The sequence below is a fragment of the Nycticebus coucang genome, chromosome 4 (assembly GCF_027406575.1).
Source record: "Nycticebus coucang isolate mNycCou1 chromosome 4, mNycCou1.pri, whole genome shotgun sequence".
In the NCBI taxonomy this organism is placed as follows: Eukaryota; Metazoa; Chordata; class Mammalia; order Primates; family Lorisidae; genus Nycticebus; species Nycticebus coucang.
In genome coordinates this window covers 40420441-40431130 of record NC_069783.1, presented here as the reverse complement: position 1 = coordinate 40431130, position 10690 = coordinate 40420441, and the positions used below count along the sequence as shown (strand labels likewise).

The 10690-nt window shown below is 44.4% G+C and overlaps 1 pseudogene; it reads right to left on the bottom strand.

The window, feature by feature from the left end:
- Nucleotides 1-9426: 9426 nt before the first annotated feature.
- Nucleotides 9427-10086, bottom strand: LOC128583723 (transcription factor BTF3-like; annotated as a pseudogene).
- Between the last annotated feature and the right edge of the window lie 604 nt (nt 10087-10690).

Below are 10690 nucleotides of genomic sequence, written 5' to 3'. Positions count from 1 at the left end.
ACTTCTCCTGAGATGAAAATTCAAAACAAAGTGGGAAATAAATGGGCCTTGTGAGTGATGGCATAGGGAGTTTTATTTTGGGGGGTGTTTATGTGCAAGGGACTGTGAGCAGAGCCGAGTGACCCTTCATTTTTATGATGCTTGGAATGATGGGTATTAGCAAGGCTTAGGACAGGGGTTGACCCGCTGGGCTAACACCGGCATTGCCCTTCATTTCCCAGAGACAGAGGCAGCTATTGCTGCCCTCCCCTCTGTGGCACGAGATGCACAAGGAGGACGCCTTGGCCAGCAGAGAAGGGGCCCAGTGAAGCTGAGGTCAGCATGGGCACAGGAGCCGGAGGAGGGTGTAGAATGGGTGGGCTTTGGGTGGGTGAGGGTGGAATATCTATCTATTGGCAGGAATTAATTTTCCCAGGAACAAGTGGAACATTTTCATGAAGTCAGATACCAGACCCCTCAGAGCTGTGCTCCCCTGGAGCCCAGAAGCAGTTCTGTCCCCTCCTCTGGCCCCATCCCCCTCCCTATCTGGGTCTCCACTTCTGTTCATGGTCATAGCAGCCTTGGCAGTGGCCATGGCTGAGCCACATCTGGGGCACTGATGGCCATATCTGCGCCTGCCCCTCTCTGAGCTGGTTATTTCTGATCTGACTTTTATCTGCATCGGTGGATCTGGAGGGGATCTGTGGATGGTGAGTTCCCAGCCCCAGGAGCTGCCATTTCTAGGGGAGGGCTGAAGACTCCATTGTTACCAGGCTCCCGTTTCTCTGCAGACATGGATTCCTGTCTCTTAAGTTCTACCCAGAGACAGCTGGGGTATGATTACTATGAAAGCCTTCATACCTTCCTCTCCAGGGCTTCTCCTTCCTACTGTCCTACTCTGCTTAGGCCGCTCACCCCTCCTTACCACTGTTCCTGACTCCAGGTTATGGCTCTCAGTAGCAAACAGGAATAGGGGCAGAAGAAAAAGAATGCTCAGGTTGGATATGAGAGGCAGACGCATGTGGGAGGTGAGAGGAGGAAGAATAAGAAGGGACTGGACACAGGTGGGTTTAGGAGGTTGATCCCAGGCTGTCTCAAGGGTGCAGAGACTGTCTTGGGAAAGGCTTTGCGTCATGCCAACACACAACACAAGGGGCAAGAATTGTGTGGCCAAGGTATTCAGTGCTTACAGGCTGGTGTCTGGTGTCCGTGAGGGGATTTCTACTGGCTTTAAAGCTACATCCCCTTTGGCCACAGGCTGGGTCCCCCTATGGGCCTCTGGTCAGGCTTCTTTGTGGCCAGGGCTTCCTGGCTGGGTCACCTTTTCAAGAGTGATAGAAAGTGGTGAGGGTGAGAGGTGCTAAGCGTTATTGATGCTTAGATGCTTGGTGCTTGGTCCTTCTTGGTTGAACAGATTTCCTGATCATAAAAACCCTGATTCAGGAAGGCATGGGTGAGTCCAGGAAGGCATGGGCCTTTCTTCTGGTCTGGCCCAGACCTGCTGATATCCATGGAATCTTGCCGGCCAGCATCCCCCTGAGTGAGGTAGGTCTTCAAGGATGAGGGAGGTAGACCTCCTGTTGGTTTTTCTTATTGCACTAGGGAAACCATGAGGTTTGGGGCAGAGAAAATAACCTGGAGAGGTCCTGACTGGGACAGTGAATGAGTGTCTTGACAAGCCTGGCTGTGACTGTGTGTGTGGGATAAACCACGGTGCTCGGGAGGTTGTCATCCTTGCCTTGATCGAGGACTCCCCTCATGTTCTGAGAGGCTCGGGGAGCTGGTGATTTAGAATGCCATTTTGCCTGACACATTCCACAGAATGGATCAGAATACTAGATGAGCCCTGGTAGGATTGGCTGATTAGAAAAAAGCTGTGAAACATGGTAAGGTAGGGGCTGCAGTTGTGGAGTCCTTAGTGGTTCTGCAGAGCTGGGGTTAACCAGGTTTGGAGTGATTTTCCTGCATCTGATTCTTCCCACCTATGCTGTGATTCTTGTGCCGCTCTGCAGTGTTTCTAGGCTCTGAGTCCTCGGGGCTAACTCTCACTCAGTATCTGAGCAGAGACCCCAATCTAGATCTCATCTGGGGGCTTGGTTTGGCATCTAGAGCAGCCAGATATTCCTATGCAGACAGAAGACATCCCAGCTGAGGCCTCATACTCACCCTGCAAGGTACTGCTGACGGGAGCAGATGAATCCAGCAGTCATGTGCCAGGAGGGAGGCACCTTACCAGACTAACCAGCCTGATCATGTGGAGCTTCGGTTTTCTCATCTGTAAAATGGTGGTAATAATAATGCCTAACTAAAAGGGTTGGCATGAAGTCAATATGGCAAAAAAATGGAAAAAGTCAATTACAGTGCCTAAGGCCTTATAGATGCTCTATACATGTTAATTTTTCCTTTTTGTTAATTATCACCCCACAATAGACACCCATGTGTGAGTCTAGTTGATGACTTAGATCAGGGTGAGAGTCTGGATTTGGGCGTGACAGTAAGGTTTAGAGCTGGATGGGCAAAAATGTTTGGGGCTAAATTTAGCAATTTTGAAGTGTTTGGGTTGAGACTGGGTTGGGGTTCCCATGAGGGATGGGTGTTAGTTTTGAGTTTGGGGTGAGGATGACATTTAAGATGTGGGAGTCTCTAGGAGAATTAGAGTTAGGGAGGAAGAACGTTCTTTGTGTTAGAAATAAAATGACTACATCTGTCTACATCTCAGTGTATACTTAGGAGACATTTTGGGGCTGTGAAGTTCGGGCTGCTCAGAAGCTATTCTTGGGATGACACCCCCAACCCCCCACTCTTTGTAGCGGAGAGAGATGTGCACAAGGTTAACATTTCCCTTGGCAGGGAACAGAGCCTTTTGGGAGAAAAACCTAGAAGATCAAGGCTGAAGTGAATATAAGGAACTCACTGCCGGCTGTCTGGAGCATTTGAGTTCTGCTTTTAGGCTAGTTCCATTCCTCCTGCAAAGAACCCCCATGGCTCTTACCTCCAGCCTGCCCACACCCTATCATACTCTATAGTCTCACTGGACTAACTGATTCCAGAACTCTGTGTCCCCAGCTCCTTCCACACTTTATAGGGAGCAGCAGGGAGAGGTGCCCCCTCCAGCTTCCCCCGTCCAGCCTCCACCTCCTGGGGGAGGGTAGGACACAAAAACCGGATCTTTCAAGCAGCCCCATCCTCCTCCCTCTCTCTGAGTTCCCTCCAGGGCTGGAGGAGGCCAAAGAAAACAGAGCGCTTCCCCAGCTCACTCACTCTCTCCCCTCACTTCCTGCTCCGGGAAGATGGTTTACTCCCTCCGCTGCCCTGGCTCCGGACCTGGCCTTGGTGTCAAGTTTCTCCAGAGCTTCCAGAATCAGAGGCCCTGCTGCTCAAGCTGGACCCCTTACCTCTCCCCATTTCGCCCTTTTTGCATCTTTTCTCCCTCAGTCCCAGGCCCTGTACTCCAATCTCCCCTCCCTGTAGTAAAATCTTGTTCTTTAGGTAGTAGAAAAAGCCAGTGGAAGGAAGGCTTTCCTGGGAGAGGGGTGTGGGACAAGATGAGGTGTGGGACAAGATGAGGTATAGGAGGATGGACAGCTGCCGTGGAGAAGGGGTCTCTGTGCAGTGGGTAGCAAAGAGTCCAGTGGACACAGGGACCAAGTAGACTTCATTTCAGGCTCTGGAAACCAGTGGGGAAAAAATCCTTCTTGCTGTCCTGTAGGAATGGCCTCCTTGGAGCAGTGCACCATGGTGGCCCTGGCCTGTCAGCCTCCTTAAAAGACTCTTTGGTAGCATGAGAAGGCTGAGTGGCCACAGCTTCATTTGTGGGCTACTCAGGAGACATGTCTTCCATGAAGCCTGTCGATTTTGAGTTCTTATTCAATCCAGTTGGTCCCAAGTCCAGCTGCTTTCCCCAGATTCCCTAAGATGATTCCCAACCTCATCTCCTTTGCTCTGGGGGATTTTTTTTTTTTTTTTTTTGAGATAGAGTCTTATTATGTTGCCCTTGGTAGAGTGTCGTGGCATCACAGCTCACAGCAACCTCCAACTCTTGTGCTTAAGTGATTCTTTTGCCTCAGCCAAGAATAAGGCACCCGCCACAATGCCCGGCTATTTTTTTTTTATTGTTGTTTAGCAGACCCAGGCTGGGTTTGACCCCACCAGCCCCAGTGTGTGTGGCCGGTGCCCTAACCACTGAGCTACAGGCGCTGAGCCTTTTTTTTTTGAGATGGAGTCTTACTTTATTGCCCCTGGTGGAGTACCATGGCGTCATAGCTCACAGCAACCTCACACTCTTGGGCTCAAGTGATTCTCTTGCCTCAGCCTCCCAAGTAGCTGGAACTACAGGCTGGGAGAGATTTTATACATTCTATATATTTTATTGTAATTTTTGTTTTGTTATCTCCTACCACTAGAATGTAGATAAACATGAAGATAGAAATTTTTGTCAGTTTTATTCTCTACTTTATCTCTAATACTGAAACAGCCTGGCACATAGTGGGGACTCAATAAATATTTGTCAAATGGGTGTTCATTCCTTGATTCATGTAGGAAACATGTTTGGCTATCTCTACAATGGGTTAAGTATGGTGCTGGTGATGTGTAACCAATGGCTTCACATGCTAATTCACAGACTAGCTGCATCAGAGTGATTTTAAGATAACTATTAAATATACAAATTCTAGAATCCCTCTTAAAATGTAATGAATGTTACATTTTAGCAAAGATGCCTGGTGAATTGATGTGCAAAAAGGTTAGAAACCATGGCTAGATCATCTCGAAAACAGAGCAATTTCCCTTCATCGATAATAGTCAATAAGAAGATGGAAGGCTGAGGTGGAGCAAGATGGTGGCCGAGTAACAACTTCCCTGCAACTGGGCACCGTGAGTCTGGGAAGATAAGACTCCAGGCATCTCTGGCTGGTGGGATCTGCCTATAATCATCCCTTTGAGGATACAGGGAGTCAGAAAGGGACTTCTGGACCCCCTTTTCCACTGTTTTTGGAACAGTGGAAAACCGGCAAGTGGTTGCGTGTGTTCAATCAACCTAATCCTGCCGGCAACCATAAGTACAAGCAGCAGTGAGACTGCAAACCGGAAGGGCCTTACCTGTGAACTGTTTCAGTGTTTTTGGACTTGGCACTCAGTTGAACTGCCTTGGGGAGAGCTTGAGCAGGGGTACAGAGAACTTTGGGCGTTGTCTAGAGCCCCAGACTGAGCCGCTGAGTCGGACCAAGCTAATAGTATTCGGCTGTGGGCCACAGGGAGCCATTGTGAGAGAACTGCCCTGGCAAGCTCTGCCCTCAGGGTCACAGAGCAAGGATCGGGTGGGAGCTAGTAACTTAGTGACTGAGCAGCTAAAGGCGGGGACAGAGCTGCCTTACAGCCTTAACCCTCAGGGGCAGAGTGAGACAGATTTTGGCACACTGGAGCCTCAGGCTGTTGCCCTGGGTAGAGTGCGTGGCATCACAGCTTATAGCAACCTCAAACTCCTGGGCTTGGCGCTGCCTGGACCTCCATAAGAGCTGCGTTGTGACCCCCGACCTGCGACCCGAGACTGCCAGGCCTCTGCATGCCCTGACGAGAAACTACAGGAGATGCACAACCCTGCGTCCTCCCTCCTGTACCCTCCCTGCCTCCACACCAGCCTGCTCGTCTGGCCAGGACACTGGTAGCTGTGTGCCCTCCGGAGCCCTCCCTGTCTCTGTGCAGAGCCCTTCTCCTGGCCAGAAACTGCTGGAGCCTTGGGTTCTCTTTGCCAAAGTCACTGGGCACTAGGTACTCCCAGAATCATGCGCACCATCTCCCGCCCTGTTGCTGGATCCGGGTGTGTCACACTCCAGAGCTGCTTCCACAACTAGAACTCCCTAGCTGGGGAAGCCCCAGAGGAACTACACAGGGTCACTTCCTACAAAGATCCAGTAACAAAGATCCAGTGATCCCGCTGGGGTCTAATCTTGGAGAGACACCTCCCCAACTCTGAGGACGGCCAGAGGCAACAGTGAAAAACAATCATGAGGCAAAATCAACAGAAAAACTCTGGCAATATGAATAATCAGAGTAGATCAACTCCCCCAAGGATCAATGGGGCAGACACAGCACAAGATCCCATGCACAGATAGCTGAGATGTCAGAAATAGAATTCAGAATCTGGATAGCAAATAAGATCAAAATAGAATTCCAAGCAGTAACCCAAAAGATATTTCAAGAATTCAACAAATTCAAAGACCAAGTGACCAAAGATTTTAACACATTGAGACAAGAAGTTGCATCCCTCAAAGATCTGAGAAACACAGTAGAATCCCTCAGTAACAGAATGGAGCAAGCAGAAGAAAGGATTTCTGACATTGAAGACAAAGCTTGTGAATGCTCCCAAACTCTCAAAGAGGAAGAGAAATGGAGGGCAAAAACAGACCACTCTCTCAGAGAGCTCTGGGATAATTCGAAGAAAACTAATATTCGTCTTATAGGGATCCCCAAAAGCAACAAAGTGGCTTCACAAGGAACAGAGTCTCTTCTCCATGACATTATGAAGGAGAACTTTCCAGACATGCCAAGAGATTCTGAAATTCAGATAGTAGACAGTTTCAGAACTCCAGCACGACTCAACCCAAATAAGACATCCCCCAGACACATCATAATCAATTTAATTAAAGTTAATATGAAGGAGAAAATTCTGAAAGCAGCCAGACGAAAGAAAACCATCACCTACAAGGGCAAGAATATTAGAATAACTGCAGATCTCTCTGCTGAAACCTTTCAAGCTAGAAGAGGATGGTCATCGACTTTTAATCTCCTAAAACAAAATAACTTTCAACCCAGGATCCTGTACCCAGCTAAACTGAGTTTCATTTATGATTGAGAAATTAATCTTTTAACAACATTCACATGTTGAAGAATTTGCCATAACTAAACCAGCTCTCCAGGATATTCTCAGACCTATCCTCCATAAAGACCAGCATAATCCTCTACCACAAAAGTAAACCCACCCAGGAAATTTTGATCAAATTCCAACTTCCACAGTCGCAAAAGGATTAAAAATGTCCACCAGACTCTCGAAAGGCTTATCAATATTCTCAATTAATGTGAATGGTTTAAATTGTCCTCTAAAGAGGCATAGGTTGGCTGACTGGATACAAAAACTCAAACCAGATATCTGCTGCATACAAGAATCACATCTTACATTAAAAGACAAATATAGACTCAAGATGAAGGGATGGTCTTCTATACTCCAGGCAAATGGAAAGCAGAAAACAGCAGGCGTTGCAATCCTATTCGCAGATGCAATAGGCTTTAAACCAACCAAAATAAGGAACGCTAAGGATGGACACTTCATATTTGTTAAAGGTAATACTCAATATGATGAGATCTCAATTATTAATATTTATGCACCCAACCAGAACGCACCTCAATTTATAAGACAAACTCTAACAGACATGAGCAACTTGATTTCCTCCAGTTCCATGGTAGTTGGAGATTTTAACACCCCTTTAGCAATGCTGGATAGATCCTCCAAAAAGAAGCTAAGCAAAGAAATTTTAGATTTAAACTTAACCATTCAACACCTGGACTTAACAGACATCTGAAGAACATTTCATCCCAACAAAACTGAATACACATTCTTCTCATCAGCCCATGGAACACACTCGAAAATCGACCACATCCTAGGCCACAAATCTAACCTCAGCAAATTTAAAAAAATAGAAATTATTCCTTGCATCTTCTCAGACCATCATGGAATAAAAGTTGAACTCAATAACAACAGGAACCTGCATACCCATACAAAAACATGCAAGCTAAACAACCTTATGCTGAAGGATAGATGGGTTGTAGATGAGATTAAGAAGGAAATCACCATATTTTTGGAACAAAACAACAATCAAGACACGAATTACCAGAACCTCTGGGATACTGCAAAGGCAGTCCTAAGAGGGAAATTTATAGCACTGCAAGCCTTCCTCAAGAAAAGAGAGGAAGTTAATAACTTAATGGGACATCTCAAGCAACTGGAGAAGGAAGAACACTCCAACCCCAAACCCAGCAGAAGAAAAGAAATAACCAAAATCAGAGCAGAATTAAATGAAATTGAAAACAAAAGAATTATACAACAGATCAATAAATCCAAAAGTTGTTTTTTTGTAAAGATCAATAAAATAGATAAACCTTTGGCCAACCTAACCAGGAAAAAAAGAATAAAATCTCTAATTTCATCAATCCGAAATGGTAACGATGAAATAACAACAGACCTGTCAGAAATTCAAAAAATTCTTAACAAATACTACATGAAACTCTACTCTCTGAAATATGAAAATCTCAAAGAAATCGACCAATACCTGGAAGTACGCCACCTACCAAGATGTAGCCAGAATAAAGTGAAAATGTTGAACAGGCCTATATTAAGTTCTGAAACAGCATCAACTATACAAAATCTATATACATATATTACTAAACCTCATCCAAAATATAGAAAAAGAAGGAATATTACCCAACACAGTCTACGAAGCAAACATCACGGTGATCCCCAAACCAGGGAAAGACCCAACAAGAAAAGAAAATTATAGACCAATATCACTAATGAATATAGATGCTAAAATACTCAGTAAGATCCTAACAAACAGAATCCAACAACACATCAAAAAAATTATCCACCACAACCAAGTGGGATTTATCCCAGGGTCTCAAGGCTGGTTCAATATACGTAAATCTATAAATGTAATTCAGCACATAAACAAACTAAAAAATAAGGACCATATGATTCTTTCAATTGATGCAGAAAAAGCTTTTGATTATATCCAGCATCCCTTCATGATCAGAACACTTAAGAAAATTGGTATAGAAGGGACATTTCTTAAACTAATAGAGGCCATCTACAGTAAACCCACAGACAATATCGTATTGATGGAGTTAAATCTAAATCATTTCCACTTAGATCAGGAACCAGGCAAGGTTGCCCATTGTCTCCATTGCTATTTAACATTGTAATGGAAATTTTAGCCATTGAAATTAGGGAAGAAAAGGTGATCAAGGGTATCCACATAGGGTCAGAAGAGATCAAGCTTTAACTCTTCGCAGATGACATGATCGTATATCTGGAAAACACTAGGGATTCTACTACACAACTTTTAGAAGTGATCAAGGAATACAGCAATGTCTCAGGCTACAAAATCAACACCCATAAATCTGTAGCCTTTATATATACCAAAAATAGCCAAGCCGAAAAAACAGTCAAGGACTCTATTCCTTTCACATTAGTGCCAAAGAAGACAAAATATTTCGGAGTATACCTAACAAAGGACATGAAAGTTCTCTACGTAGAGAACTATGAAACTTTAAGAAAAGAAATAGCTGAAGATGTTAACAAATGGAAAAACATACCATGCTCATGGCTGGGAAGAATCAACATTGTTAAAATGTCTATACTACCCAAAGCAATATATAATTTTTTTGGGGGGGGGGGCTTAAAAATATTAGAGATCTAGATTTTATTAGATCCATAAACAAAAACAATTTTAAAAAGTGGTCATAATATAAAATAGCAGCTCCCAGTAACTTCAAGTTTCATCTTCAGAAGTTGACTTAATTCAGTTTGCCTCATTCTTGGAAGTCTCGTCAAAATTCTCCACAAGATCTGGAACTTCATCATCATCATCCTCTCCAGTAGCAAGTGGTGCTTTTCCATCCACAGATTGTTCAGGCAGAGCTTCAGCCAGCCTCCTCAAGCTTGTCAGACTGTCTGCACCAAGCTGGTTTAAGATGCTGGGTAGCATTTCTGTCAGCTGCTTTGTCTCAGCATGGCCTGTAACGGTGAAAGTGTTTGCTGCCAAAGATGCCTGAACTTTAGGGTTGTTAAAGTGGATTACTGTTCCTTGGTTTGTAAACATATTCCCCTCTTCAATACCAGAGGTATTGTTTACCCCTAACTTCTTTAAGGAGAATTGAAGTTTTTTTATCGTCTGCTGTAGCTGTTCTATGAACCACCTTCTTTCTGCGAGCAGTTCCTTTCCCACCAATGCGCACTTGTGCCTGTAGTTTGGCAAGTTTCTCTTGGTTCATGATAGTTTCTTTCATCTTGTCGGAGCGTAAAGGGGGCTGCGCGGGGGACTTGGGTTGGTGCTCAGGGGGTCTCGGGTGGACCAGCTGAGTTTAAGCGTACACACGTGGAGACGCAAGATGGCAGCTCGCAATATATAATTTTAATGCAATTCCTATTAAAACTCCATTGTCATATTTTAAAGATCTTGAAAAATTAATACTTAATATTAAGTATTAATAATACTGAAAATATTATTAATAATTATTATGAAAGTATTAATTATTCATAATACTGAAAAATTAATACTTAATACTTTTATATGGAATCAGAAAAAAACCTCGAATAGCCAAAACATTACTCAGCAATAAAAACACAGCAGGAGGAATCACGCTAAGACCTGAGACTGTACTATAAATCAATAGTGATCAAAACAGCATGGTACTGGCACAAAAACAGAGAAGTAGATGTCTGGAACAGAATAGAGAACCAAGAGATGAATCCAGCTACTTACTGTTATTTGATCTTTGACAAGCCAATTAAAAACATTCAGTGGGGAAAAGATTCCCTATTTAACAAAAGTGCTGGGTAAACTGGCTGGCAATCTGTAGAAGATTGAAACTGGACCCACACCTTTCACCATTAACTAAGATAGACTCTCACTGGATAAAAGATTTAAACTTAAGACATGAA